Source organism: Hemiscyllium ocellatum, chromosome 11 (assembly GCF_020745735.1).
Source record: "Hemiscyllium ocellatum isolate sHemOce1 chromosome 11, sHemOce1.pat.X.cur, whole genome shotgun sequence".
Taxonomy (NCBI): domain Eukaryota; kingdom Metazoa; phylum Chordata; class Chondrichthyes; order Orectolobiformes; family Hemiscylliidae; genus Hemiscyllium; species Hemiscyllium ocellatum.
The window spans coordinates 55,762,198-55,785,688 of NC_083411.1; the positions used below are offsets into that span (position 1 = coordinate 55,762,198).

Sequence of the window (23,491 nt, forward strand, 5' to 3'; positions counted from 1 at the left end):
TGAGTACCATTCTCAACAAACAAAGATATGTCTATGAAGATAACTCAATCTGGATTCTGCAAGGGTTCCTTAGCCACCCGAGCTGCTGCAGAATTTCCGCACAATCATGTTCGCCTTTGACCTAATCAGTCTCTTCCCCTCCTCCTCCTCCCCCCCCCCCCAACTCTCCCCCAACCCCCCCCCCCCCCACCACCAATTGGTTCTGCGGGGTTGGGAGCAAAATTGGACTGAACTGGTGGCAACAAGGTGGAGGTTGGGAGCTTCCAAGAGGGTGAGAGGCCTGATTCATAGACAACATGGCAAGGACTGTGTGAGGGCACTTCACAATCAGTTTCTGATTCAATACAGGATGCTGTGGCTATTAGCACCTTGGAGGTACCTTTCGTAGCTCTCAAACGGCTACCCCATCCCAGCGCCACTGGGTCCAACCGAGCATAACACAATAGTAGCTAATGGGCCAATGTCTGTCACTGTTTTCCTGGGGCAGTACAGCTTTCATATAACTGTCCTTTTCATGGACATGAAGAGTGAAAAGGTCTCCTGTTATTTGGGATACCCAAAGCTGAGGCTGAGCACACAGCAGATTTTAATTTTTGGAAGGCAGAATGCTACTTTGGGGTCAGTCTGCTTGGATTCACTCTTTTCTTTCAGGAGATCATTCAGTGGCGGAGCTAGATGTGCGCAACTACCAATCCAGTTTCACTTGAAATTACAATGACCTAGAAAAGATCTGAATTCCCGAATAGTAGTGGGTTATTTGGCTGTTCAAGTAACGGCTGTCCAGTCCTGCCTTATTTCATGTTTTCCTGCTGAAATGTTTTGTCCCAGGTATTCTACCTCTTCTTGGGCGAGTTGCACCTTCTTCAGGTTTGCCTTAAAGAGTACAAACGATCAAGGAGAATGCTTAAAACTGCCCTATGCTGTTCCTTAGTCTGGAATGCTATTTGAATATCACCCATATACTGAATCATTGTGGATGTTATCAGAGGCAATTCCCACAAATGATCTTGCAAGGCCATGTGGAATATAGTAGGGCGACTGTGAAAGCTCTGCAGTAGATGCATCCAGATATACTGTCGTTGTTGGCTGGGAAAAGCAAACCATGGTTGTCCCTCACAGGCCAAAGGAACGGACCCAAATCCGTTGGCCATGTCTATCACTAAAAAATATTTGTATTTGGGTGAAAGAGAATTAAAAATGGCACAGGGATCTGCAACCAAGGGTGCTTTTTGGTCAATGCATTGGGTCACTTTCCGGTAATCTACTGTAAGATGTGAAGTTCAGTCTGTCTTTTTAACCAGATGAACTATGGACTTCTACTGGTATACCTTGTTGCTCTAATCATTTGATTACAGGTAAAACATCAGCAATGGAGACAAAACTAATGGAGTATTGTTTAGTACATGCTGGGAGAACTCCAGTAAAAGTGGGTCATCTTTAACAGGCCGCAGTCATTTTTGTCCTTTGCCCAAATGGGATGATTCTGCCATTCTTCCTGTTTGAGATGTCGTATTGACCAAATAACATTAGATTAGATTACTTACAGAGTGGAAATAGGCCCTTCGGCCCAACAAATCCACACCGACCCGCCGAAGCGCAACCCACCCATACAATTACGTCTTACATAACACTACGGGCAATTTAGCATAACCAATTCACCTGACCTGCACATCTTTGGACTGTGGGAGGAAACCGGAGCATCCGGAGAAAACCCACGCAGACACGGGGAGAACGTGCAAACTCCACACAGTCGCCTGAGGCGGGAATTGAAACCGGGTCTCTGGCGCTGTGAGGCAGCAGTGCTAACCACTGTGCCACCATGCCGCCCACTAACATGGCCATTCTCAAAGTGTAACAGCAAATGTATTGAGTTAATACATCTATCGCTAATAGGGCCTGTGGTATGGGTCTAACCCATACAGATGCAAAAATCTCGTTGGCTTCAATCTTATTGGCAGAGGCTTAGTTTTCTCAAGTCTTAGTTCTTTCCCCCCTACTCCTATAGCAGTTCTCCGCTATCCCTCCAAAGGTAAACTATGTCCATCAATTAAGGGTAAACATGTTAGTTCTGCACTAATGTCAAAAAGGCAGTCAACTTTCCTATCACCCACCCCATCAAAATATAGCAGCTATCCAAATGGTTCTCGATGGCTGTGAAAATAATGGGCTCAAAGATGGTGATGGGTTGCTCTAGTTTTTTATTAATGAGTTCTTTTACCTGAAGTTAATTACAGCGCTGGAGCTGTTCCAATAACATAAGATGCTCGTTCAAGAACAACCTCTCCCATCCAGACTCTTTCTTATCCAGTTTGGGGGCCTGTTTTGTCAGTATTTCCCTTTTCTAAGTTGCACCTTTTAGCCAAATCACCCTCTTTTCCACAACTGTCACACTTCCCTGGGTTTTTCTCAGTGTTAGGAGCCTCTATGGTCTGCACGGCTCTGAGCTTCAATTCTATATTTGCCCCCAGACGATTAGCTTCCTCTATTACTTCACCACAAGTGGGTGAGCTTTTATCCAAATCATGACATTGTACTTTTAACATCTTAGCTAGTTCAAACTGTAAGGCTGCTCCGAAAGCAGCCTTTACTAGGACCAAATTTCGTCCTCTTTCTCTGGATTGTTATTAGGAGCTAGACCAGGAAGCTTGATCCAGACATCAACAAATCTTTCTGCAAAGTTTTTAACATCTTCACTTCCATTCTGTTGGCATGCAGGTTTTTTACTCCAGTCAGTTTTAGATGGTCCAAATTTTTGCAGCCAATTGTGGATTGCCTGCCAACTGTGATTTAAAGTCTGTCCTTCCTGTCCCATGTGGTTGTTAACCCTGCAGTACAATGTTTGTCGTGCATTGTTCCCCATTGTGGCAAACAAGATTAGAACTCCATCCATAGACTGTCAGGTAGATATTTTCTTGAGTTTTTCTAACCCTTTCCATGTTTTCATACCTCCCCTCTTCAGGTGTGGCAATTCTTTGGGCCTACTTTCAACTAGTTTGTCTCATGGATTAAAATTGGAGAAATTTATATCTTATCCCAAACCTCTCCCTCAATCTTTACTTTTCTTCCCTTCTGTCGTTTCCTCCATACAGGCCTCATAACAACAGGGGGTGCCTCTTATCTTCTGAACTGATGGATGTGTCAGAACTTCCCTCAGGGCAGTGGGCACCACTGATAGTACGAATGTTATCTGGGCCATCACCTGGAGGGGCTGGTTGAGGCAAGGGTTTTGGATACAATGAGGCAATCACGTAGGGAGGAGGTGATGTGTGTGACGTAGTTTTAATTGTTCTAATTCCTTTTGAGTTTGTGACAATTCTTTCTCTGTGGTTTTTAATTCCTCTCAAACAGGTTTTATTTCCTCTCTTAGACTATGAATTTCTCTATCATAATTCAATTTTTCAATTCTTTCTTGTCTCTATCTGAGTTGTTGTATTACACAGTGTGACCAGCAATTTTTTTTCTTATTTTTATATGGGTAGTCTTTCCCCAGACCCATTTAATATCATCCAGGGACCACTGCCCATGGAGGTTCCATACTTTAGACAAATTTTAGTCAGAGTCGTAGGATGGTTAAGTTGTTGTTCAATATGTTCCCTTAATTTCTACAAGACTTCATCCACAACAATGTCAGGTGGTGCCTGACCACCTTTAACTTTGGTAGGTAGTTCAAATTTAGACATTATCCCTGGATTTCAGGTTAGATTTGAACCAAAATAGACTCTCTAAGAGTCATAGACAATGGCTCTCCTTTTTCTGTCCTATGTCTCAGATCGAAACTGTCTTGTAGTTTCAGATCGCGTCAGACAGGGAAAATCTCAGACCACCACTTCCCCGCTTTGGATGTTTATTACATGAAGAGTCCTTACCTCTCGGTGACGATTAGATTGAAATGATTTTCAAAACCTCTTCCCCTTTATCCTTTTGCGATCCTGCTGACTACGCCTAGTTGTTGGGTACTCATGTCCCCGATAGTAGGAATAACCAGGCAGGGATCTACACGATGTTTTCTTGAAATCTTTATTGCAGAAGCATGGTGTTAATGGTACATAGCAAGGTGATGCAAAGCAGATCTATCTGTATTTGCCTGATATTCTTATACTTTATTTCTCCATTCTATGCTCTCTTGTTTACCCAATCCTTAGTGTCCACTTATCATCCCATTTACTTCTAACCAATCACATTTTACATGTCCAACCACAAGACGTTTCTCGTTATTCTGTAGTTATCTGTTAAGCTAGGCATGACCAAAACTTGCTCATCAACATCACTTGTTCCTACCGTAATTGCCAGATGTTTCCTTTAAGGATAATTCACTTGCAACCAGTTTCATGCCTGCGGCTAATGTTTGAATTCCGATTGTCTCAACACAATAATGTCTTTCCTTTACCCTTCTCAGACTTACCCACATGAACTCTGTTGTATCCCACACAGGGGCTCCCCAATTTCAGAATCTTGGACTTACAAATGCGAGTAATTATGAACATGATCCTGTACTGATTTTCAAGTTTGAAGACCTGACATTTCTTACACTTATGAATGGCTGCTTCCCATTGTCCTGAATTGTGCTAATGACATGTAAACAAATTGACCTGGGAGCTGCCTGTATATTCCTCTCTTACCATGTCTGTGCTTTTTGATATACCATTAATTATCATAATTGATCCCTTGACACCATTAGATAGTTTGACACCCTTTGCATAAATATTGGCCCCAGTGCAGTTCAGACTATCCCAATGGTACAGCTGCACCTTTCCCTAGTGCAAATGGCGCACAGATCAGAGTGCATTTCTCCCACACCAGGCTTTCAGCAGGATACTTGTCTTCCTCATTGGATTTGGCCTATGCTAATTTACAGGCGAGTTAGGTAATCATCCAAAGGTTATAATCTTCAAATTCTGTAATTTGCTGTTACCTACACAGACCATTACCACTGGACCCTCCCCCTATCTTTGAAAATAGTTTTTGAACTCTGAGTAGATATCTGAAACCCTGGTACAATGGCATGCAAAATAGCCACCTAATACTGAAGATTTGTGCTCCAGAATTTGCCGCTCCCCTAGCCAAGCTGTTCCAGTACAGTTACACTGGCATCTGCCCAACAATGTGGAAAATTGTCTGGAAATAAAATGCAGGACAAACCCAGACCGTCCAGTTATTGCCCCATCAGTCTCCTCTTGTTCATCAGTATAGTGATGGAAGGTGTCATCAACAGTATTATTAAACAGCACCTGCTCAGCAATAGCCTGCTCAGTGACGCCCAGTTTGGATTCCACCAGGGCCACTCAGCTCCTGACCTCATTACAGCCTTGGTTTAAACATTGAAAAAAAAACTGAATTCCAGAGGTGAGGGGAGAGTGACAGGCCTTGACATCAAAATTGTAGCTAACTGAGTGCGGCATCAAGGATCAGAAACAAAACTGGAATCAATGGGAATCCAGGGGCAAATTCTTAGGTGGTTAGAGTCAAACCTGACACATAGGAAGGTGGTCATGGTTGTTGGAGGTCAGTCATCTCAGCTCCAGGACACTTATGCACGAGTTCCTCAGGGTAGTGCCCTAGGCCCAACCATCTTCAGCTGCTTCATCAATGACCTTCCCTCCATCATAAGGTCAGAGGTGGGGATGTTCGATGATAATTGCACAATGTTGAGCACCATTTGCGACTCCTCAGATACTGAAGCAGTCCATGTTTAAATTTAAGAAGATCTTGACAATATCTAGGTTTGGGCTGACAAGTGACAAGTAACATTGACCACCTCCACTAAAAGTCAATCTAAATACCACCCCTTGACAGTCAATTGTGTTACCATTACCAAATCCCCCACTGTCATCATCCTGGGGGTTATCATTGACCAGAAACTTAACTGAACTTACCATATAAAAAACATTGGCTACAAGAGCAGGTCAGAGACAAAGGATACTGCAGCGAGTAACCCTGACTTCCCAAAGACTGTCCAATATCTACAAGGCACAAGTCAGGAATGTGATGGAATACTCCCCACTTGCCTGGATGAGTGCAGCTCCAACAACACTCAAGAAGCTTGACACCTTCCAGGATAAAGCAGCCCACTGATTGGTATTACATTCACAACCATCCACTCTCTGCACCAACGATGCTCAGGAGCAGCAGTTTTTACGATCTACAAGAACTATTGCAGAAATTCATTGAAGATCCTTAGACAGCACCTTTCAAACCCACTATCAGTTTCATCTCAAAGAACAAGGGCAACACCACCACCTTCAAGATCTCCTCCAAGCCATTTACTCTCCAGTTTTGGAAATATATTGCCATTCCTTCACTGTCACTGGATCAAAATCCTGGAATTCCCTCCCTAAAGGCATTGTGGGTCAACCCACAGCAGGTGGACTGCAGCAGTTCAAGAAGGCAGCTCACCACCACCTTCTCAAGAACAACTTGGGATGGGCTATAAATGTTGGCCCAGCTAGCGACACCCACATATCCCACAAATGAATAAAAAGAAGTGAGATAACGAGAGTTCAGAGTTCCTGTTAGAGTAAAAAGTAAGGCTGGTAGGATTAGAGAACAATAGATGAATAAAGATATTGAGGTTCTAGTCAAGAAAAAAAGAATCATATGTCTGATAGAGACAACTTGGTTTAAATAAACTTCTTGAGCAATATAAAGAGGGTAGGGGCATTCTTAAGATGGAGATCAGGAAAGCAAAGAGCAGAAATGAGATAGCTTTGGCAAATAAGGTTAAGGATAATCCAAAGAGATTCCACAGGTTTATTGGGAGAACTAGGAAGGGTCATGAAAAAGCTTTAGTGGGTAAGGTTAAGGATAATCCTAAAGCGTTCTACACTTATGTGAGGAACAAGAGGATGGCCAAATTGAGGGTCAGGCCGATCAGGGATAGTGAAGGGAACTTGAAGGGTCCTTAATGAATACTTTGCTTCAGTAGTCACTACTGGGAGGGAACTTGATGTTTCAGAGGACAGCATGAAACAGATTGATATGCTAGAATAGGTTGATGTTAGGAAGGAAGATGTGCAGAAAATTTTGAAAAACATAAGGAGAGATAAATCCCCTGGTCCAGACAGGATAATTCTTAGGTTACTACAGTAAGTGAGGGAAGAGATTGCTGCACCTTTGCTGATGATTTGCCACTGGAATTGTAGCGGGTGATTAGAGGGTGGAAAATACTTGTTTGAGAAAGGGAAAAAGGATAATCCTTGGAATTATGTCAGTGGTGGGCAAATGCTGGAGAGTGCTCTGAGAGAGAGGATTTATGATTATTTGATTGATTGATTGTAGTTTGATTAGAGACAGTCAGCATGGCTTTGTGAGGGGCAGGTCATGCCTCACAAACTTATTGAATTCTTTGAGGATGTGATAAAACACATTGATGAAGGTAGAGCAGTGGATGTGGTATACATGAATTTTAGCAAGGTGTTTGATAATGTTCCACACAGTAGGCTCATTCAGAAAGTAAGGTGGCATGAGATACAGGGAAATCTGGCTGTCTGGATATAAATTGGCTGGCCCATAGAAGACAGAGGGTGGTGATAGATGGTAAGTATTTAGCCTGGAGCTTGGTGACCAATGGTGTTCTGCAGGGATCTGTTCTAAGACTCCTGCTCTTTGTGGTTTTTATAAATGACTTGGATGATATGAAAGTTGGTAGAGTTGTGGATTGTGTGGAGGGTTGTTGTAGGTTGCATTGGAACATTGATAGAATGCAGAACTGGGCTGATGGAGTTCAACCTGGAAAAGTGTGAAGTGATTCACTTTGGTGTACCATGCTTCTTTTTCCTAGGGATGAATTTCTGTTGTGTTTCCAGAAACTCCTGCCATCACTGTTCCACTGTCTTTCCTGCTAGGCTCCTCTCCCAGTCGATTCTACCCAGCTCCTCCCTCAAACCTCTGTAGCTGCCTTTATTGGGCAATAACTTCAACAGATGAACCAACATGTAGCAATAACTTCAACAGATGAACCAACATCTAGCTGAAGAAATTCCTCCTCATCTTAATTTTCAAAGGTCATCCCTTCACTACGAGGAAGCATCTTCTCTACATCCACTCTATCCAGGTTTTCGGTATAGCGTAAGTTTCAATGAAGTACCCCTCATCTTTCTAAGCTTCATCGATACTGACCCAGAGTCCTCTACCACTCCTCATATGTCAAGCCCTTTGTCCCCAGGATCATTCTTGTGAACCACTCATGTGAAATAACCCATTAATGTGTTGGATCTTTAGTTTGACCATATCAATAACCAATCAAAATTTAAGTGGCATTAGTAGCTGATGCACAGATTTGCCAGTCAATAACATGAGACCACCATGGAGATTTCTCACTAAAAGAGGCTGTCAAGTTTGAAATCTTTTGAAGACAGAAACTGCTGAGCTGTTTCTCTGTCTGTGACAGTGCGCTGCACTCCCAGGACTGTACCTGAGAGCCAAGTTAAATATATTGTTGGATATAATTTCAGTCATCTCAAAAAAAACCTTAGATTATGTACAAGATCCATAGCAAGTATGACACACTACTGCCCTCTACTACCCTCGAGGTAATTAGGGATGGACAATGAATACTGGTCTAGCCAGTGATGTATCCCTTGAATAAATATGCAAACAAAAATCTCATTTCAATCTGAACTGCCCTGCTATAAAGCAGCACTGCAGAATGGGAGCTTGTACACATCCAATTGGGATCTCTGATGAGGAACAGGAGGGATACCAATAGCAACAGCACAAGGACAAACAGCAGCAACCCTCTCGACAGGCACATCCATCTCCATCACACAGACATGGTGGAGACAGAGACCTAGTTCCAAGGGGGATATATGCCTGGCAAAAGGTATGTAAGTAGAGGATTGGCTTCCTCAATTGACAGATAAATAGTGCCTTGCAACAGTCAGACCTCTGTGCCATGTCTTTGCTGATATCTGCAGTCTCCTGGAAGAAAACCTCTTTCTAATGGAGTCAAGGTGGGTATGTATTATCAGTGTTTTCTAAGGTTAGTACAGCCCTGAACAGCTTCACGTCCAGACTCCTGCAGGATTTCAGTCAGCTGACCAAAAGTACATCTCTCAATGTGTGCTATACTATAACTGTCAAAGATGTTACTTTGATTCTGATGAGGCAACGGAAATTCTATGGATTATTGTCGTGTACGTACATGAACTTCTGCCAGTTTGGTGAAGTCTGATTGGATTGCAATGTAGAATTCAATTCCTTTAGAGGCTCCCTCCAGGGTAAGCCCTCGGATCAGGAGTATGGTCAGAATCACATAAGGTAATGTCGCAGTGAAATAAACCACCTGAGCACAGAATAAATTATTAGATATTCCCATATTCCCCATTTAAAGTATTCAACTTAACTGAATATTAAAGCAATAGGATTTTAATCGATGCAGAGAATGAAACAGAACAGAATTAGAGGAATAATAATCAGCTGGAGTACATATTTGAAACTGAGATAGGTACTGTAACTGAAATTAAATCATACATTATTTTTCTAAGATATGATATATACTCATGAAAAGTTATATGTCGAAGGGTAAGATTTTAATTCAAAGATAGGGAGTTTGCTGTCACAAGAGAGAGATTTTGGAGAGATTGTAATCCATTCTGACCTATAAACAAGCTATTGTACTTACTATGTCGCAGACTGTTCCCATCAACCCAACCACCAACAGTAATGCAAGGGGATAATAGCTTGTAAGCAAACACGAGAAGCTGAACACATACCTTCACAGGTGTGCTGTTCTATATTGCTATCCAGTAAGTTTACATCACAGCATGTTTGGTTTCATATTCGAAGTGGGTAGTAGTACAAAAAATTTGTACTTTTGGGCTAAAGATCAGGGTTCAACACATGCATGAGGGAAACAAAATTCCCCAGAGTCCCTGTAGCAGTAACTGAAATCCTTAAAATGAGGGAGACATTGCAGGAATACTGCTGTTCTTTTCCTCAGGAGAAAGATCTACAGATCTCCCTCAGGCCTGAAGTGCCAATTAAGTTTTATGAATCTCCCACTCTTCAATGAGACACTGTTAACATTACCTGGGAGATAAACCAGCCACTTCACAAATAATTTATAAGCTCTAGTTTTATTGTTATAGAAATCTGTATTTTTATAATTGTTTTAATTCTACTCAGCACTAATCATTTACCTTTCCTGAAGATTTGATTCCTTTTGATAACACCGCCCCAATTATTAGCCAGGCCAGAAACAGACAGAGGGCTAAATACCAGATGATCTCCCCAGTCTCATCCATTGAACTTGTACGGCATAAAACCACTTGACTGAACAAAATAACAATAGAAAACAGTTTGTCTAAGGTCAAATGTCTTTGCACAGAGACACCTTATAAGGTTAACAGGTTTTGTCCAGGTATTTTTCAATTATCCTGTTCAAAAGTGTTATTACATATCTTTGGAGCAGATGGGAAATGAACTCAGACCTGCTGGCTCAGTTGAAGGGACATTACCACCACATCACAAGGGATCTTCAAGATTTTGTTCACACTGTGAACGCTGATGAAATTCCTCAGATTCTAATTTAATTCAAAAACAAACATTCATAAGAAATGATTCATTGACTGCTTTACCATGCACAGGAACCCCTTCATTGACTTCCTGACTATAAATATGAATACAGGAACAGAGGAAGGCTATTTAACCCCTTGAGCCTGTCCTACCAGGAAATGAGCTTGTGACTGATCTGTGACCTGACCTCCACCACCTCAGCTTCGCCCTCACTCCTTAATGAAATAGATAAAAGTCTGAGATGAATAAGGAAATCTAGCAACTCAGAGACACATGCTAAAGGCAAAACTGACCGACCCCAGCAACCTCTACATCTGGACAATGTTCCTTTTAATCACTGGAGAAAAATAGCAACTAACATGCTTACAGTGCATGGGCAGGACATATCCTCATGACTGATAACTTCACTAAACTAATAACTGTTTGATGAATTGGTAATATGATGAGTGTAAGCATTACTTAAATAATTCCTACTATTGTCAGTTTATTTGGCATATCAAAGTAGATAGTATCTGACAATGGATCGCAGATCTTTGTCAAACCAACCTAAGGCATGTGTGTCAAAGGAGGAGTGACTCATATCCCCCTATCAGCTTACTATCCGAGGTTCAGAAAAGATTTACAAGGATGTTGCCATGGTTGGAGAATTTGAGCTGTAGAGAGAGGTTGAATAGGCTGCGGTTGTTTTCCCTTCAGCATCAGAGGCTGAGATTTATAAAATCATGAGGGGCATGGATAGGATAAATAGACAAGGTATTTTCCCTGGGGAGGGAAGTGTCCAGAACTGGAAGGCATAGGTTTAGAGTGAGGGGGAAAGGTATAAAAGAGTCCAAAGAGGCAACTTTTTCATGCAAGAGTCATACATGTATGGAATGAGCTGCCAAAGGAAGTGGTGGAGGCTAGTACAATTGCAACATTTAAAAGGCATCTGGATGGGTATATGAATAGGAAAGTTATGGAAGGATATGGGTCCAGTGCTGGCAAGTGGGACGAGATTGGGTTGGGATATCTGGTCAGCATGGACAAGTTGAACTGAAAAGTCTGTTTCAGTGCTGTACATCTCTATGACTCTATTAATGTTGTTAATACTGTTTCAATATATTTTTATAATTATTAAAAGGACAACAGGTACCTGTATAAAACAGTTTCATTTGTCTGTTTGCGACCTCTTATCTTTGGAAAAAACGGTTATGTCAGGTTATATCTCAACATCAACGTGTGATATACCATTTCGAAAAATGGTCATGATGCCAGCAATATATCATGGCATGTGACATAGTGGTACAAAGTTCTCAGTCTCCATCTTACTGACCTCTAGCCTCTTGCAGCATGACATGCTGAGAAACATACTACAGTACATTTGATTATTGAGCTTGAGTCCAAACGCACAATTGTCAGTGACTGTAGTGGACACTAGTAAATATGAGGAGCTATAACAAGTCGATTGAATTCTTTAGTACTGCATAACCCACATTTCATCTTTATGTTATAGGCGTGAATAAAAGTGTCACAGTGTGATAGTTGCAAATCACCAGCATTTCATGCCATATCAAGTCAAGGCCAGAAATAGAGAATACCCAAGGAACTAATAATAAAAGGGAACTTAAGCTAATTAATATCAGCAGTGAAAAAGTATTGGAAAAAAACTAAGTGATGAAAAGCCAATAGATCCCCAGGACCTAAAGGGGTACACCCTCATCTGAAAAGAGGTATCTACAGAGATAATGGACCAATGAGTGAATATGTTTCAGAATCCCTATGGTTTAGAATGGTCTCAGTGAATTTAGCAAATGTACCATTACTTTCCAAGAAAAAACAGGAAAGTGAAAATAGGAACTGACTGACCAGGCAGCTGACATCAATTGATGGAAAAATGTTTTAATGTTATTATCAAGAGAAACCTAACAACCCATTACAAACATATTATACGATACATATTTACTAAATGAAAATCATATTCAATTAATTTGTTAGATGCTTTCTTGGTTACAAATAATGAAGAATTTGGATTTTCAAAGGTATTCAGTTATGTCGGAGAAAAGATTAGTGTACAAATAAAATGGTCATGGCGTTAAGGGGGCACATCAGCATGGATGGAGAATAGACAGCATGATTTCAAAAGGCAGATCATACTTGACTAACTTAATTGATAATTTTTAATGAAATAATGGATAATGCTGATGATGGAAATCCAATGTATGTTGTATATATCGATTTTAAAAATACATTTGACACATTAAAAAAACTGGTTAATAAAACTGATGCTTCTGGTATAGGAGGACCTGTGTCCAACTGTGTTTTAAAATGGCTTAAATGTAGAATACAATGAATTATAGGAATTGGTTATTGTCATAGTGAAGGGTAATATACAGTGGTGTATCCCAAGGATCAATACTGGATCCATGATTTGATTTGTGCTTACTCTAAATAGCCTGACTCCAGAATGCAGAATAGTACTTCAAGATCTTGCGGAAGAAACCAGACTTCAAGAATTGGTGAGCAGTGACAATGATAGAAATTGCCTCCAACTTTAGACCATCAGACCATAAGACATAGAAGTGGAAGCAAGGCCATTTGGCCCATCGAGTCCACTCCGCCATTTAATCATACCTGATGAGCATTTCAACACCACTTACCCGCACACTCCTCGGAGGCCTTAATTCCTTGCGAAATCAAAAATTTATCAATCTCTGCCTTGAAGACATTTAACGTTCCAGCCTCCACTGTGCTCTGTGGCAATGAATTCCACAGGCCCACCACTCTCTGGCTGAAGACATGTCTCCTCATTTCCGTTCTGAATTGAACCCCTCTAATTCTAAAGTTGTGCCCACGGGTCCTAGTCTCCCCACCTAATGGAAACAACTTCCCAGAGTCCACCCTTTTAAGCCATGCATTATCTTGCAAGTTTCTATTAGATCTCCCCTCAACCTTCTAAACTCTAAACAATCCCAGGATCCTCAGTGTTCATCGTATGTTAGGCCACCATTCCAGAGATCATCCAGGTGAATCTCCGCTGGACACGCTCCAGTGCAGTGAGTCCTTCCTGAGGTGTGGGGCCCAAAATTGGACACACTACTCTAAATGGGGCCTAGCTAAAGTTTTATAAAGTCTCAGAAGCACATCGCTGCTTTTACATTCCAGCCCTCTTGAGATAAATGACAACATTACATTTGCTTTCTTAATCACAGATTCAACCTGCAAATTAACCTTTAGAGAATCCTGGACTAGCACTTCCACATCACTTTATACTTTGGCTTTAGGAATTTTCTTACTATTTAGAAAATAGTCCATGCCTGTATTCTTTTTTCCAAAGTGCAAGACCTCACATTTGCTCACTTTGAATTTCATCAGCCAGTTCCTGGACCACTCTCCTAAACTGTCTAAATCTTTCTGCAGCCTCCCCACCTCCTCAGTACTACCTGCCTGTCCACATAACTTCCAAAGATCGTCAAGCTTCACCAGATTGCCACCAGTCCCTTCATTTAGATCATTAACATAAAGTGAACAGCTGTGGCCCCTACACCAAACCCTGCGGGACACTACTGGTCACTGGCTGCCATTCCGAAAAAGAACCTTTTATCCCAATTCTCTGCCTTCTGTCAGACAGCCAATCCTCAATCCATGCCAGTAGCTCACCTCAAACACCATGGGCGCTCATCTTACTCAGCAGCCTCTCATGAGGCACCTTATCAAAGGCCTTTTGGAAGTCTAGATAGATTGTTTTTACTGGGTTTCCCTGGTCTAACTTACTTGTTACCTCTTCAAAGTATTGAAAGGTTTGTCAGGCACAACCTCCCCTTACAAAATCCATGCTGACTTGTTCTAATCTGACCCTGCACTTCCAAGAATTTAGATGTCTCATCTTTAACAATGGATTCTAGAATTTTACCAACAACTTAGGTTAGGCTAATCGGCTTATAATTTTCCATCTTATGTCTTGATTCTTTCTTGAAGAAGGGAATAACAACAGCGATTTTCCAATCATCTGGGACTTTCACTGACACTAATGAGCTTTGAAAGATCACAACCAACACCTCCGCTATTTCCTCTGAACTCTAGGATGTAGCCTATCGAGGCCAAGAGATTTAAGAATTTTTACATCTTTTAGCTTCTCTAGCATTTTCTCTTTTGTAATGGCTACCATACTCAACTCTGTCCCCTGACTCTCCTTAATTGTTGGGATATTACTCGTGTCTTCCACTGTGAAGATTGACGCAAAGTACTTATTAAGTTCTTCAGCTATTTCCTTATCTCCCAGCACTAGCCTTCCTACATCAATTTGGAGCAGCCTAATGTCTACTTTTGCCTCTCGTTTGTTTCTTATGTATTGAAAGAAACTTTTACTACCATTTCTAATATTACTGGCTAGTCTACCTTCATTTGATCTTCTCCTTTCTTATTTCTCTTCTTGTTATTCTTTGTTTGTTTTTGTACTCTTCCCAATCTTCTGATTTCCGAGCGCTCCTGGCCACTTTATAGACTCTCTCTTTTTCTTTGACACATTTCCTGACTTCCTTTGTCAGCTATGGCTGTCTAATCACCCCCACCCCCTCACCCGATAATCTTTATTTTCCTTGGGATGAACCTCTGTACTGTGTCCTAAATTACATCCAGAAACTCCTGCCATTGTTGCTCTGTCTTCCCCACTAGGCTCTGCTTCCAGTCAATTTTCTTCAGTTCTTCTCTCATGCGCCTGTGATTATCTTTATTTAACTGTAACAACATTACATCCGATTTTGCCTTCTCTCATTCAAACTGCACACTGAAATCTACCATATTCTGTTCGCTGCCTCCTACGTATTCCCTTACTATGCCTCATTACATAGCACTAAGTCCAGAATAGCCTGCTCCCTTGTGGGCTCCATCATAAGCTGTTCCAAAAAGCCATTCTCTAAGCATTCCATGAATTCCCTTTCTATGGATCCACCGGCAACATTATTCATCCAGTCCACCTACATATTGAAGTCCCCCTTGCCTTTCTGACATGTCCTGTCTATTTCCCAGTCCATCTTACCCTACTGGTCTTGACCACTGTTAAGAGGTCTGCACATAACTCCCATCATGTTTTTTTGACCTTTGAGGTTCCTCAACTCCACCCACACAGACTCCAAATCATCTGACCCGAATGTCATTCAGTGCCATAGATTTAATTTCATTCTTAACTAACAAGGCAACCTGCCCCCTCCACCCACCTCCCTGTCTTTTCGATAAGCTGTAAATCCTTGGATGTTTAACTGCCAGTCCTGAAACCCCTGTAATCATGTCTCTGTGATGCCTACATCATAATTATTCACAATGATTTGTGCCATTAATTCATCTACTTTGTTACGAATACTACGAGCATTCAGATGAAGCATCTTAATGATAATTTTCTTATCCTCATGATTTCTAGTAATAAATCCTAAGTTATCCTTCGTTTTTGCTTCATTCCTCGTCTGCCTTGAACTCAAACCCTGCACACATGCTAACTTGCTGCTTTACATGGATGAGTTCCAAATGCACAGATTTCATGTGTGATTTCATACTGAATGGCCCAAAAAGACCTGGGCATTTCAGTTGTGGAAGTGACCAAGAAAAGAAACCCTGTTCAGCATCTGGAAGGGGCTGCTCTCCAATCATGTGTTGTTTCTCCCACATTTGCTACTGATAGGGTGACTAGTGCAGAAATGTCGGGGAGAAACAGCCTGTGATTGCAGGAGCAGTAAGCAGAGGTGAGTGGGGGGCACATAATCCTGAGCACCACAACAGTAATGATGTGAGAGGCTGTTGGGGAGATGTTCCTCTGGGGGAAGAGACTGCCAATGAGAGAGGCAATGAGGAGACACTGATGGGAACAAGGCTGCCATGAGGAGATGTTGCTGTGGGGCAAGCGCTGCCAAGGAGACAGTGGTTTCTGTTGGTAGAGACTACAAGGGGGAAATGGCGTTGCTAGGAGAGAAAGGCTACAATGTAGAGGCCAGGAAGAAAAGAAGGTGTAAAGGGAAAAGGTTGTGAAGGGAACAGAACAGCTTTAAACTTGTCAATTAAAAATTTACTGTTGGTCAGAAAAATGTCAAGCCTCTGAGACAATGAATTCCTTGCAAATAAATGTGACATCTTTAGCTTAAGGCTGTGTAAATTCAAGACTGTACAGGAAAAAAAGCAGTGAATATTATTCTAATGCACACTATTATTTGGATAATTGAATACTGAATAGATTCATTTCAATAAAAACAGGTTTGTTTTTTGTGTTAACATCTCTCAAATTATTTTGCATACCATGAACACCTGAGATGCAAGGACTGTGTTAAAGTTAAGCTTGCAATTTTTTTGTATGAACTGAGATCCCAAACAATGATAAACAGCTGCATTTTAATAGTGTTTTTCATGACTTGAAGATTTTTCAAAGTGTTAGTCAGTGAAGGAAACACTAGGGAAGTCTAATTAGATATTATAGTGGGAAGAAAAATAATCAAATAAGCAAACAATTAATTTAGGGGAGTCTATGGCAAAGGTGCATAACCTGAAAATTAGAGACAGAACCTTCAGGAGTGAAATTAGGAAACATTTACATAAGGCAGCTGGAAGAAGTTTAGAACTCAAATATGCAAGTAAGAATTGATGCTTGATTAAAAGCAATGTTGGATAAATTGTTAAATTAAAATCTATCGAGTCTAAGATATAGTAAAAAGGATAATAACTGGCCGGTTAAAATCCTCCAACTTCAAGCATATCCAATGAAAATGTGTTAGTTGTGACTTCACCAGTGTGGATAGGGTAGGGTAATGATTTTCTGTGCTGCAGTGTTCGTCAGTTATTTTTGAAAGAAGCTTTAGTTTCTAACTTCTGCCTATTGCCTTATACTGATTAAAATACTGCTGTGCTGACAATATTAATGCTTATCGTGGGTGCGCTGATTATATGTTTAATGGAGGATGATAATTGAGGATTCTTCAAATTCTGCTTTTGAGTTAGATCTCAGTTCCATACATGTCAACACGTGTACAGAAGATAATGTTCCTGCCTGACTGCATCACCTAACGGAAGTGTGAGTGAGAATGGAAAAGGAACCCCTGAAAATCAAAAACATCAAAATGGAGCATTCAAAATCTTAAAGAAGCTTTTGAAAGAAAGATATTTGACCTCTGTGACATGTTTATTCAGGCCAAATGGACAGGTAGATGGCAAATGGGATTTCATCCAAAGACACATGAAGTGATGCTTTTTTGGCAGAAGTGATGAGTAGAGGTAATACAGATTTAATGGCATTGTTCGAAAGAGCTTACGTGATTAAAAGTTGTTGGCAGTTGTTTTGCATTGATCATTGAAGGCAGCAAGATATTGGAATGTAAATGTGAAAAATTGATGAATACAGACAGGAAGCAGACAGCAATGTTTTTAAATTGGCAGGCTGGCCAATAAAAAACAGAACAGTCAAAGAAATGTGTCAGTGTAGTTCAATTCCCTGAGGGGTGTGCAGCATTGAGGTATTCATGCCACTCCCTAGTTCATCAGACCATAGCCATGTATTCCTTATATCCACCTGAGCCATCCTGGGCCATCACAGCATCCTCAATTCCAGCTACCTCCTCAAATAATAGCTCATTCTTTCATCTCTTCACCTCTGAGACATTACCCTTTGGTAAAGTCAGGTTGTGGAAGACATGCAAACAACTATGATGCCGGACACATTGTTTATAGTCTACAGCACGGTACTTCATCGGTCGAAGTATCTTCCTCAGTAGCCCTATTGTGATGGTTTTGTGCCTTTAAGAGAGATGTATTAGCTGCTGTTTCTCTTGCAGAGAGGTGTTGCCACAGAGACCAGACTGTCTGCTGCAGGCTGACAGTTGGTAAATAGTTTGGCAATATCCCTCAGTGTTTTTTTTCATGAGACAAAAGAGGCATAAATGGGTGAAGGGTTCATACAGACCCAGGAAAGGTTTAGCTTTTCTTTTAGTTCATGAGATGGTTTCTTCTGCTGCTGAGCTAACAGCTTGACTTCTCTGCTGTTAGAGTCTTAGGTGAAAGGCTTCCTCTTTGAAATAATATGAGGTAGACTATTTCTTTCAGTATTTTGTTCTGTTGGACAGAAGAGAGGCAGCACATGACGACTTTAACTGTTTTACTAAATTGCCTTGTCAAGTGTGTGTTTATGGGATGCTCCTTATATTGGAACAGTTGATAATGTTTTACTTAAGTACGAATCATCCTGTTAAGTATTTCAAAACAGTTAAAGTTATGACATTTATTTTTGTATTTTAATTGCGTCATAAGGATAATGTTTGTTTTGATTAAAGCCGAGTAGTCGACTAATCAAATCAAATCTGGAAGACAGCACCTTACACTAGCCTAGAAATAAATATTAAAGGTAGGGTCAAGGCTATCTCTTTACTATATCTTAGAAGGGTCTGGTCTCGTCCATAATACTGTGGTCTGCTTTAGAATGACCCCTGTGGAATCACGCACAGTGCAGTGCAACAACCCCACATCAGTCTGTGGATCCTCATGGGTGTCTACTGTATAAACTAACACTCTGAAAGAGTTAATGTTTGAGCTACATTGATCTCCACCCAATCTGCTGATGTCCCACAATTCTGAGTTAGGAATCAATTGGAGTCTGAACTGGTCTCCTGATGGAGATACACATGTCTTTGCTGCATATGGCTGATAATAAATCAAAATGCATTAAGGATTAGTGTAACCTGTACGTAGTTACTGTCATGTAATAAAATACACTGTGTAATCTAAGGCAAGTGCTGAGACTTACTCATGATCCATCGTACTCATAACTTGCTGGTGAGATAACTAACCCAGCACCTGAAAGTGGAGAAATTATTTGTTGAAGGTTAATTAAACAGTGAGAATGTGACTTTTTTGCCTCTCACCCGATCAAGTTCACCCATCTACCAATCTTTTCACCAGCTCTGAGAACAGAATATCCCACCCTTTATTTTGTTTGACTGGAGAATCTAGAACATGGAAGTCTAGCCTCAGGATAAAAGGTCACTTTCTGAGCACTAGGCTAAGCAGAAATTCATCAGATTGTGTTGAACGCCAGGCTGGAGGAGCCTCTACGTATTCTTTCTGCCCTTCTAACATATTTCAGTTTTGTCACTGATGTTAAGGACAAAACTCTATATAAATCTGAGTAGTTGTTGTTAACATCCTTTTAAAACTATATTCTAGGGTGCGAATGGTATTAAGGGAGACTAAATTTGGTATTGTTTTCAATATTGTCTCTCATTCTACTCATTTTTTATAAGAATAAAGCTTTGTTAAATAGTCAATGCTGATGTGATTCCCTTGTGGGCTGATTTGGTTTGAAGGAGTTCCTGACGGTGCTTCATTGACAGCCTGACATTGCTCTCTTAAAACTACCTGGGTTAGTCTCTCCCAGTGAATTCAGCTCCTTCATATCATTAAACATCTGTTCACTCCCAATTTCCCTAATAAATTTCCCTGGATTATGGGTTGAACACAATACTATATTCAATTGATAATTCAAAGAAAGGGAGATCCATCTTCAAACCCAAATATATAAGAAAATAAATATTTGTTTGATAAAATCTACACTGCTTAAATTCCTGTTAAAAGGAAAGCTGCGGTGTTACAAACCAGGGAAATACAAACTAAAGCAGGAGCCCCTGTTAGTATACAAGAGGAGAATAATGTAAATCTTGACTGCAATCAAACAGCTTCTCTCTCATTTACCAACGAACTATCCCAGGAGGAGTTGTTGGCCCAGCTATGCAGATTAGAGGTGTAGCTCCCTGAAACGTACTTACTCCTAGTATTGTTCACTCGGACCATGGTGAGGAATGGAGATTTTTGATCCATTTCGACAAGTTTCATTGTTTGTCTGCAGCCATGTTATATTAACAATTTCAAAATATCCATTGTCCAGAGAGAAATTGCAGATTGGATCTGGAAATTATGGAACAAGTTTTTAAAGGATAATTTACTTACTTAGGACTTACAGATTATTAGGAGGGCAGGCATTAACTGCTAATCTTAGTTGTGCAGGTCATTAGGCCTCTTTAGATGGCAGTTAACGGACAACCGCATTTGCTAAGATAAAACAGTTTATTATAGACCAGTCTGCCAATGAGGTACAGTCAACAATTCAAGAGTCTCCTGGTCACGTTCAATGAAGTCAACATTTTATTTCCAGTTTTTTGCTCAAATTCTTATATTTCAAATTCTAGTGATATAATTAAGGTCATTGTTCCACTCTGTCTGAATTAGTTTAATCCCTTTGCATGGCAACATTACAGATGGATCAGAACACAGAGTTATAGTCTGTACGCTGCACTCACACAGAGCCCAGCTCGGGCAAATCACCCTGTTTGCAATGGTCAATTTTACGGATTTTGAACTGCTTGTCACTGATAATATTGCATTCAATTATTAAGCGTGACTTCAATAACTGTTGATTTATCACACAAGATTTCAGAACTGGCAAGAACATGGACAAGAGTATACTACAGGACTTCAACATATTTCCAATGAAGGCTCAGTGAAGAACTTAAACAGAAAGAGTGATTATTGAATGAACCTCTGAGTGCACACGATCAGGGTGTACAAACCTCTCGGCATCATATCATCCCATAAATAGCAACTGCAGTTTTGCCAATTTCCTTCTGTTTCTTCCTCCTATTTAGTAAACCTTGTTTCTACTACTTTCTGGTTTGGAGACAGAATTTCAAACAGACACACAATGATTGGGCAATGAGAGCGGACGGACAGACTTGAAAGTAGAAGTTTTCAGAAAAATCAAAAGCAGCAACAGAAATGCACGGCATTGACAGAGAGCAGTGTTTTGGATGAAAATGAAATGTGTGCATTTAGGAAAAACAGGAAATGAAAGGGCATTAGTGAATAATGTGGCGCAAGGAAGAGGTGCTTGCTAGAAGCACAAATTCAATTGCAAAAAGTGCTTAGCATAAATTAGATCAATGAGTATAAATCAAATTTATATATGACCTAATAGCAAATATTGTTACCAATATCATTTATCAGGATGGGTCTTTTTCCTAGGGTGGGTGAGTTCAAAACTAGGGGGCATCGTTTGAATGTGAGGAGTAAGATTTAAAAATGCAATAAGGGACAACCACAGAGATGTGGAATGAAATACCACAGGAAGTGGTGGATGCAGGTACATTTACAACATTTAAAAGATATTTGGATAAGTACATGAATAGGAAAGGTTTGGAGGGATTTAGACCAAAAGTAGGCAAGCAGAAGCATGTTAGTTTGGGAACACAGTTGGCATGGACTGTTGGACCAAAGATCTGCTTTCATGCTGTATGACTCTATTACTCATAATTGCATCAATACCATAGTAAGAACAAAACTCTGGGATAATGATACTAGAGAAAAATAAATCAGTCCTCTGAGCACACACAATGTGTGCATAAACCTCATCAGTATCACATGATCCCATAAACTGCAACTACAGTTTTCCCAATTTTCATCTGTTTATTCTCCCTATTTGGTAAACTTCTTTTCTTTTCTACGTTCTAATTTGTGGGATAGAACATGAACCAAACACAAATTGTGTTGGATGGTGGCAGCAGCAGGACAGATTAGGAGTTTCAGAACATACAAAGGCAAGAAAGGAAATGCCAAGACAATGAGATGCAGCAGTGTTTTGGATGAAACTGAAATGTTTGCATTTGGAAAAGATTGGAAAAGAAATGGCATTAGTGATGAAAGTGGTGTCAGAAAGAAGTAGGAAGAAGTGTTTGATAAAAGCACCAATTCAAATGCACTTGAGACAAACTAGATGATTTATGAGTTCCAATTAAAATTATATATGATCTAACAATAAATAGTATTGCTGATATCATTAGTTCAGAAAAGATAGAACAGGATGTTGCCAGGAATGGAGGGATTCAGTTATAAAGAAACACTGGGTGGACTGGGACTTTTTTGTGCAAAGTAGGAGGATGAGAGATTACCTTATTGAGGTTCATAAAGTCATGAGGGACATGGATAAGGTGAATAGCAATAGTCTCTTCCCTAGTGTGGGCGTGTTCAAAATTTAAGGGTATATTTTTAAAAGATGAGAGGAGAAAGATTCAAAAATGACATGAGGGGCAACTTTTTCATACAGAGAGTGGTTCGTATGTGGAATGAACTGCCAGAGGAAGTGATGGATGCAGATACAGTTACAAAATTTGCAAGACATTTGGATAAATACTTGAATAGGAAAGAATTGGAGGGATGTGGGCCAGACACAGGCAAGTGGGACTAGTTTAGTTAGGGAATATGGTCGGCATGGACTAGTTGGACCAAAGGGTCCATTTCCAAACTGTTATGACTTTGCAACTCTAACTTGAAATGATTAGATTAGACTTACAGTGTGGAAACAGGCCCTTCGGCCCAACAAGTCCACACCGACCCGCCGAAGCGCAACCCACCCATACCCCTACATTTACCCCTTACCTAACACTATGGGCAATTTAGCATGGCCAATTCACCTGACCCGCACATCTTTGTGACTGTGGGAGGAAACCGGAGCACCCGGAGGAAACCCACGCAGACACGGGAGAACATGCAAACTCCACACAGTCAGTCGCCTGAGTCGGGAATTGAACCCGGGTCTACAGGCGCTGTGAGGCAGCAGTGCTAACCACTGTGCCACCGTGCCGCCCACAATGGTAGCAATACCAAAGGAATAACAAAACTTTGGGATAATGACAGTAGAGTGAAAGAACCTAACCTCAGGAAATCAAGAATTAGAATCAGTTTGGGTGGATCTCAGTAAAATCAAGGGGGAGAAAGCACTTGCGTACGTTATTACACAGCCCCCAACAGTAGCTGCAGAGTAGGGCAGAGTGAATGTCAGGAGACTTGTGCTCCATGTAATTTGGGTAATCATTGATCATTGACAAATTTACTCTTCATATAGACTGGGCAAACATTAATAGCAGTGACAGCTTGCAGGACAAGTACAGAGAAAGTTCGCAATTGATCTCCTAGATCAGTGTGTTCA

General features: G+C 40.7%; 1 pseudogene; it reads right to left on the bottom strand.

Annotated features, from left to right (window-relative positions):
- Positions 1-23,491, bottom strand: part of LOC132820009 (sodium- and chloride-dependent neutral and basic amino acid transporter B(0+)-like) — a 97,680-nt pseudogene that overhangs the window by 55,376 nt on the left and 18,813 nt on the right.